The sequence below is a fragment of the Protopterus annectens genome, chromosome 9.part0 (assembly GCF_019279795.1).
Source record: "Protopterus annectens isolate FY-2018-M chromosome 9.part0, PAN1.0, whole genome shotgun sequence".
In the NCBI taxonomy this organism is placed as follows: Eukaryota; Metazoa; Chordata; order Ceratodontiformes; family Protopteridae; genus Protopterus; species Protopterus annectens.
In genome coordinates, this window is record NC_056743.1 from 1,199,959,749 (window position 1) to 1,199,968,454 (window position 8,706).

Consider the following 8,706-nt stretch of genomic DNA (forward strand, 5'->3'; position numbering starts at 1 on the left):
ACTTAACCCGAGGCTCCCCTATATCCCACAATGCTAGGCGGTAACTACTCAGATCTCGTTTGATAGCTAAACCAAGCAGTTCTGGTCTCCATAGTATGGAGAAAAAAGAACCCACCTCTATATAAACCTGAATGTAAGCTACACAAACATAAAAGGGGGAATAGAGGTGATAGAACATGTGGGAAGGAAACTCCAAAGGAAGATCCCAAAATTTCCTATCGGTCTGTCCAGGCTAGGGGGAAGGAGGGTGGGATGCAAGAAAGAAGGTGAGAAGAAGACAACTAACATGGAACGTTACGGTAGGTACATAGCTTCTTAATGTTAAGTTGTCTATCTCGCCTTCATTCTTGCTGGATGGGACCGCGTCCCTAGCACCTTATCCCGGGTGGCCTATCGGAACAGACTCTTGAGAACAGTGGAACCAAAGCTGGCATGGTTTCTGGAGGCCATATCCAATTTGTAATGTAAAATGAAGGTATGAGGAGAAGCCCAAGTGGCTGCTGCACAAATGGAATCTATAGGCAGCCTGTCCTGAAAAGCTACAGATGTAGCTAATGCCCTAGTTGAATGAGCTCTAGGTCTTGAAGGCAGTTTTTGATGTCTGATTTCATAGATGAAGGTAATTATAGAGGTAAGCCATCTTGAAAGGGACACCTTAGTAACTGGAAGGCCCAATTTCTCTTCCACATAAGACAGGAAAAGTTGATCAGATTTCCTGAACTGTTTAGTTCTGTCTAAATAATATCTAAGTTGGTGGTAAACATCTAGAAAATGTAACTTTTGTTCTGACCTGTTGGAATAGTCAGGGAAAAATACTGGGAGATCAATCGTTTGGTTCAGATTTGTCTCAGAGGAAACTTTACGTAGGAAGGACGGATTAGTCCGGAGGGACACCCTATCTTTGTGGAAAACTAAGTAAGGAGGACGACTGCACAGAGCATGAAGTTCAGATACCTTTCTAGCTGAAGTTATGGCTACTAGAAAAAGTGTTTTCCATGAGAGCAGCTTCAGAGGGCATGAAGACGCTGGTTCGAAGGGGGGGAGGATCAAGGATGCCAGAACCAAATTCAAGTCCCATTGAGGTGGGGGATCTTTGATTGGGGGCTTGAGCAGAAAAATACCTCTTAAAAAGGCTTTGCAGAGCTTATGGGACATGATACTGGAGTCTGAGACTCCTACATGAAAATTAGATATAGCAGCTAGTTGTACTCTAATGGTAGATGAAGAAGAGCCTAAATGGAAGAGCTCTGCCAGAAAGTCTAGGATAGACTGGATAGGTGCAGTGAAGGGGTCTATATTCTTTGATGCTGCCCAGAAGGAAAAACGTTTCCATTTACTATTATAAATCTTCCTGGTAGAAGATTTGTGAGAGGCTGTCAGGATGTTTCGGACCGAATGAGAGATTAAGGGAAGCCTGGCTAGGGTAGGAATTGGAGAAACCATGCTGTGAGGTTGAGAGAATGAAGGGAGTGGTGCAGCTGGCCCGACTGGTGGGTCAACAGATCTGGCACCGGGTCCAGATGCCAGGGCTGCTCCAATAGGTAATGATGGAGGAACGGAAACCATATCTGTCGAGGCCAGTAAGGGGCAATGAGTATCATTGTAACTCTAAAGGCGATAGCTTTCTGAATTAATTGAGATATCAGTGGAAAAGGGGGAAAAGCATACAGAAGTCCCCGGGGCCAATCGTGGACTAGAGTGTCTCTGGTGGGATGGCCTGGTAACGGGAAGAGAGTGAAGAAGTCGTGACACTTGCTGTTTTGGGGAGTAGCAAAAAGATCGCAGCAAGGCTGGCCCCATCTTTGGAAGACTTCTTCCAGCACTGATTTCTTCAGACACCACTCGTGGGGCATCAGAATGGCCCTGCTCAACTTGTCCGCAATCACGTTGGACTTCCCGGGAATGTGCGTTGCTATCAGAAAACGCTGAGAAGAAATCACCCACTGCCAAAGTCTGGGTGCCTCTCGACATAAGGGGTAGGATCTGGTTCCGCCCTGTTTGTTGATGTACCACACTATGGACATGTTGTCCATCTGAATTGCAATAGTCCCCGTGGGAAGAGAGTCCTGAAGGGCTTGCAACGCTACAAGCACTGCTTTCATCTCTAAGACATTTATGTGCAAGTGGCACTCAAAAGGTTGCCACGTGACCTGGACTGTCCTGCCCTGATAATGGGGGGAGGAACGAAAGGTCTGCCTTGGAGAACTTGAGGTGATGTGATCCACCAAGACAGGTGATTCTTGCATGATTGAGTTATTAATATGATGTGAGACATCGGGAGCTGTTGGAAGGACCATTGAGTAAACAGCATCCATTGGAGGATCCTCATGTGGAAACGAGCTAAGGGGAGAAGGGTGATAGTAGCTGCTATGAGTCCTAATACCTTCAAAACTACCCTGGCTTTGACCTTGTTGCATTGTAGTAGAAGGTAAACTTGTTTGCGGATATCTAACACTCTTTGCTCTGTAAGTCTGGTGGAAAGATTGAGTGTGTCTAAGGTGGCGCCTATAAAGCTAATAGATTGACAAGGTGACAAGGCAGATTTTTCGAAATTTATTGAAATGCCTAGAGTTTGGCAAGTTTGGATGGTGAAGTCTCTGGCTAGAAGCAGTTGATGTCTGGTGGTGGCAGTAAGGAGCCAGTCATCTAAATATGGAAACACCTGGAATCCTTGACGTCTCAAGTGAGCCGCGACCACTGCCATGCATTTGGTAAACACTCGGGGGGCTGTAGTGAGACCAAAGGGCAGGGCTCTGAACTGGTAGTGACTGGCTCTCAGCCTGAAGCGGAGAAACCTCCTGGAGCGTCTGTGCATTTTGATATGGTAGTACACATCCTGAAGGTCTATCGAGCACATCCAATTGTCCTGACCCAAGAAGGGTAGAATGGACTGTAGCGTGACCATCCGGAATTTTGTTTTTTTGATATAATTGTTTAACTTGCTGAGATCCAGTATAGGTCTCCAGTCCCCTGTTTTTTTTTGGTACCAAAAAGAATTTGGAGTAGATTCCGGATCCTTGCTGGTCTGCTGGGACTGATTGACTAGCTCTTTTTGATAGCAGCTTTGATATTTCTAGTGCTGCTTGTTCCCTTAGACTGTGCGGAATGTCTGGAAGGGATCCTTTGGGTTGGGAAGGGGTGTGAATAAAGGGAATTTTGTAACCCTCGGATATGATTGACTGTACCCATTTGTCTTGGGTGAGGGAAAGCCAGGCTTTTGGGTACAGTGATAATCTTCCCCCAACTGCCTCCGAAGGTGGACAGCCGGGCAGCTCCTCAGGGATGCTGAAAGGGTTTATCAGAGAAAGTTTCTCTGCTACCCTGGTTTTGCGGACCTCCTCTGCCTCTAGGGTGGCATCTATTGTTATTCCCCCCTCTGCCTCTAGAGGGGAATCGACCTTGTGCATCAGATGAGACTCCCTGAGGCTTGCGGAACCACATTTTTCCTCCCCTCTGACCTTTTGGATAAGGTCTAGAAGGGGTAGAAAAACGGACTCCCACGGCAGAGAGAGTCTTACCTTCCACCTCACACCTAGTCAATGTATCCTTCACCTGAGGATCAAACAATGTTGAGCCATCAAAGGGGGAATTGGTGAAGGATGCCTTGAAAGGGTCCGCAAAATTGCAAAGCCGCATCCAGGCATGACGTCGTAAAGTTACACCTGTGCCTGCGGCCCTACTCGCCCCATCAGCAGTGTATGAGATAAGCCACATGGAGGCGTTAACAATCAAATTCAGGGTTGCCAACTGGGAGTTCATTTTGTCTTGGAACCCCTCAGCTGTTGGATCCTGTATAGCCTCACCCATATCTTTGAGCAAATCTCTCTGGAGACGGGTGAAGTGACACAAATAGTTCAGCGACCACATTGAGAAGGTCGCTGAGGAAAACATCCGCTTACCGTACCTGTCCATGGTCTTAGACTCCTTATTAGGAGGATGGACAGGTACCGAAGGATCGGCTAACTCCTTCTTAGTGGCTGCGGCCACCACCATGGTATCAACAGAGACACCTTTTGATAGAAAGTCTTTGTCCTTAGGGGCAGTAATAAATTTTGACGGCCTCCTTGGGGTAGGTTCCACTGAATCAGGGCCGTCCAAGCCTTCCTTGCCACCACTTCCATAAGGGGGTCAAACGCAGGGGACACCCAGGAGGTGGAAGGGCGAGAGCCAAATGCCTCAAGGTAAACTGACTCGTCCTCTGAAGGGTTAAGGGCGGGCCAGTTCCCCCTCTGTTTCAGGATTTCAAGGATGTCAGCAAAGGAGACATCCTCAGAGGGGGACCGAGGGGAACCTTCAGATTCCTCCAAGTCAGTGTCAGAGGTGATAGACTCAGGGGAGTCAATGTGCTTCCTCTTGCACTGTCTCTTCTGAGGGGGTTCTCCTACCGGATCAGGAGAGGCCTCGGAGGAGGAGGAAATTCCCAATGGGGAAATCTGAGGAGCTGGCTTTCTGTGGTCTGATACAAGGGGATGGGTAGAAATCACCGCAGGCACTGAAGAGGGAGGAGCTGATGGAGCCAACTGTGGGGTAGACACTGGGTCTAGCATGCTCCGCATGACCTCGAAGGCGCCCCTATCAGGCAAGGCTGGAGGTCCCCGCTCCGAGGAGACAAGGACCCCCCCGGCACTGACAGGGACGGCTCCGAGGCCGATGTGGGAGCCAAACTCACCAGCGCTGATGCTCCAAGAGGGAGAACGGGGTCGGACAAGGGTCCAATGCCACTCGCCCCCTCGGAGCCGACGAGGGAAGCCCGGTGCCGAGATCCCTCCAATGAGGAAATCGGAGCAGATGACGGAGCCAAAAGGGGTGGTATCGGCTCTGAAGCACCGACAGCCACGGCTCCGATGAGCCCCGGCTCCGAACTCAAAGGAGTTGGAGGAGGAATAAAATCAGGGATGGAAATAGCCGCTGACTGTTGAGTAGGGCTATGCAGCATTTGGGCCAGTGCCTTGGACTTGAGAAGTCTACTCACCACCCTTTGTAAATCATGGTTGGACAGCCTGGAGGACCGAGAGGAGTGAGACCTATGGCTCCATTCTGATAGAAGAGGAGATCCCGGCGCCGAATGGATGGAGCCGATGGAAGGGGACCTAGACCTCTTCTTAGCAGGTGGCTCCGATAAGCCTATTGGAGCCGACTGAGTCTTGTCAAGCTCGGCTCCAGCTGGAGCCGAGGTGATAGTATGAGATTTGGAAACATCGGCTCCAGCTGGAGCCGATGTTGAAGCCAGTCTAATGCTTCCAGGGGATGGCTCAGAAACTGGAGCCGATGGTCTGGAAGTCTTAGAAGGCTTCCCCGACACAGACTGAGTCGGGGGGCCTTCAGGCTTTAACAAGCCACATAAAATCAATTTATTTTTGCGTTCCTGCAGGACTCTAGGGCTGAATGCATGGCATACAGCACATGAGTCCTGCAGGTGCAAAGGTCCCAGGCAATATACACAAGAAGTGTGACCGTCTGTCAGAGACATTTTCTGACAGCACGAATCACACTTCTTGAAGCCTGAGACCTTGGAGTCTTTAGACATTGTAACTTAGTGTAAAAACACAAGCACAACACACAAACACACCCTTAAGCAAAAAATAAAAATTCAGTCACACTGAAGGACTAGAGGAAGGAGAGGGAGAGGGCCAAAGGCCTAAAAGTTAAGAAGGGAATAAAAAGGGATTTCAGACACTAGTGGGGACCTGATTTAAACTACTGAAATACTATAAATAAAACTATGATAAAAGGAAAAAAATTAGGGGTTGAAATAGAAGTTTCTAATTAGAAAACTTACTAACCTGCCAGAGCCGGTAGAAGAAGCACCTCGTCAGCTAAGCGGCAAACGAGATCTGAGTAGTTACCCCCTAGCATTGTGGGATATAGGGGAGCCTCGAGCCAGTGGAATTAGCTCTCGAGCTTTAGTATTGTCCGAGTCAGAGCCGAGGCTCAGCTCTGAACCCATCCAGCAAGAATGAAGGCGAGATTGACAACTTAACATCTTCTTTTTTCTGTTGTTATTGTCATGTGCTATACATATGTCTTTTCTTGTAATCAGTGTTCATATACTCCACTTTCATATAAGTTGCTTAATTCTTATCTTCATTAAAGATCAAGCTTAGAACAAAGAAAGCATATAATAGAAAGGATTAAGGTTTTCCCAATAGCGTCTTTATGCTTGCCAGCACTAATTTATTGTAAAAAGAAATGTTTTGTATAAGCTTTTCACCAGATATTTAACTTTTAAAAGTCCCGCCAGCACTGGAAACTGGAAACCAAACGTCTGCTTCCCCAGTCTCTTTGACAGGAATGTTTGAATCACTTTGATGATGTTGTTTGGTGTCCAGTGGATGGCCACAGAAAAAGGGGTTAAACTTTCTCCAAGTGATCAGAAGTCCCAGATATGTGACAGGATAGGGAACTACAGTTTGTTAAACAATTGTAAAGCAGCTAGTTATCTGCCAGACTTTCAATTTAATTAACTGTTTGGCAGATAACTAATCATTTACAAGTGTTTAGTACTTATTCAGTGTAATAATTAAGACATGCTTCTATAATGACATCAGCACATCCTGAAGGACATAGTAATTAAAAACTTATACCAATAGGCATCCAGTCATCAGTTTCTAGTACTGGTAGATATTTTAAAGTTTAAGTTTTAAGTAAAAAGCTCATACAGAATGTTTCTTTTTACAGTGAATTGGTTGGAGCAGTTATCACTAGATAGCTTGGCTAGCTCAGTCGGTAAAGCATGAGACTCTTAATCTCAGGTTGTGGGTTTGAGCCCCACGTTGAGCAGCATTATTTTCTGTTGGAGTTTATCACAGAGAGTTCATTTTATGAACTTCATCATGTAGTCCTGAGTTTGATTTTTTCCTCTTCTTTTTTTTCTACTTTAAAACTTTGAGCAAGTCTGAAACGACACACACATGCACCTACTGCATTTACCCAATAAAAAAAAAAGTTTGTGATTAATGTAACGATGTGAGGTATGAGCTATTCTAATAGAAGTAGGGTACTGAATGTGTAACATATACCAGCACAGCTAGCTGGAATTTAGTAAAGAATTATATGTTATTTGATTATCAAACTAATTTGTACAGATGCTTTTTCTGAAAATGTATCTTTAAAGCGACTTGTGTGAAAAATGTATCAACAGTGTGCTCTGCTGGAAAGAAATGAAATGTTCATGCATTATTTTACTGTTTAAATGTATATATTGTAACAGAGGAAACTGTAAGAAAAGAGGTTAATCTCAATCCACCTGACTTTGAGAAATACTAAGAAAATTAAATTCCTGGGCCTAGGCCTTAAAGATGTTATATCACAGTTTTGAAGGAAGCCAGTGAGACAGTGTCTGTAAGATGGTTATTTTGTTACTCTGTGCAGAAGGAGTAAAAGTCTGAAATTATTTATGACTTCCAGAATCTGCACCAGAGAGCAAAACTCTTGTGTATGCATTATTGATATGTAGGTGCTAAATCCTGGCAGTTTCTAGCAATGAGGGGTTGTATGGGAACTAGAAGTCAGATGACCAGATGTATGTGATATCATTCTGTACACAAATAATGTTTCAATATTAGCTGAGACAGAAGTCTTAGGGTAGCCTGTTTCTTGGAACCTGGCATAGAAGGATCCCTCACCTACTTCATTTTGCCTTGCTCCATTAAGTGAGTAGGAACAGTAATACTTCAGATCAGTCAGGAAAATATAGTATGAATAGTTATGTATTGTTTTTCTGTAGCTGTGGGAATCATTCCAGCTGTGTTATTGTTAATATTTCCTGTGATTGAAACTATGGTGTTTACTGTAAATAGATATTTTGTGTTTTCATGTTCTCTTATTATTTGTTATTAAATATATTTACACTTTTCATTTTGGCTGGTACTTTAGAACATATTTTAACCTTTGAGGGTACTTATATCTATTGGTGACACTGTGACCACTCCTGAAAGCTTGTCTGTTTGTTCAACATTCCCATTTCTATTCATTTTTATTTCACTCGGTATAATTGGGTACTCTTCCAAGAGCCTTAAAGTAGCTGTCTTTGAGGTGTCTGGTGGCAGGTTAACTACCTTATAGTCTGTGCAGAAGAGGGGATAGCTAGTAAAACTGTGCCAGCCTTTCACAGAGGTGTGTGTGTGTGTGTGTGTGTGTGTGTGTGTGTGTGTGTGTGTGTGTGTGTGTGTGTGTGTGTGTGTGTTATTTGGAGCAGAGACAAAAAGTACTGGTTTCACAGAAAGAGTGGTGTAGGGCTTGGCTTGGACACTCTGCTGAGGAGTTAGCTCTGCAGCTTTGCCAGTGGGGGTCATACTGGGGACCTGGGAGAGATAGAGAGAAACCCAGAGCCAGGCTGAGTGTGTTCCCTCTGTGCTCTTAAGAGAAATTGTGTTTGAGAGCTGAATCTGGAATTACTGAGAGTATCCATTTATATTCCAATTGAATATCCCTTTCCAGTGTCAGTTGGTAAGGAGTCAGGCTCCTTGATAAATGGCCCATTGATTGGACATCACAATTAACTTGATGATGACCCTTCAGTCCTTTCTCCTAAAAGAGGTTTGGAAATAAAATATCTTTTGATGTTGTCTTTGTCTTTGGATATTCTTCAATCATATATGTGTCTGCAGGGTGTATTTTTTCTGTATCTTTTGGCCAGTGATATATATCTCTTTGAGTTTCGTTACTGTGTGAGGGATAGTTGTATGAGGTACTGAAAAGAAGCAT

At 44.9% G+C, this 8,706-nt stretch overlaps 1 non-coding gene across 1 annotated transcript; it reads left to right on the plus strand.

The window, feature by feature from the left end:
• The first annotated feature begins 6,708 nt into the window (after positions 1–6,708).
• Positions 6,709–6,780, plus strand: TRNAK-CUU. Its single transcript has one exon. It is a non-coding gene; the product is annotated as a tRNA-Lys (tRNA).
• The last annotated feature ends 1,926 nt before the right edge of the window (positions 6,781–8,706 follow it).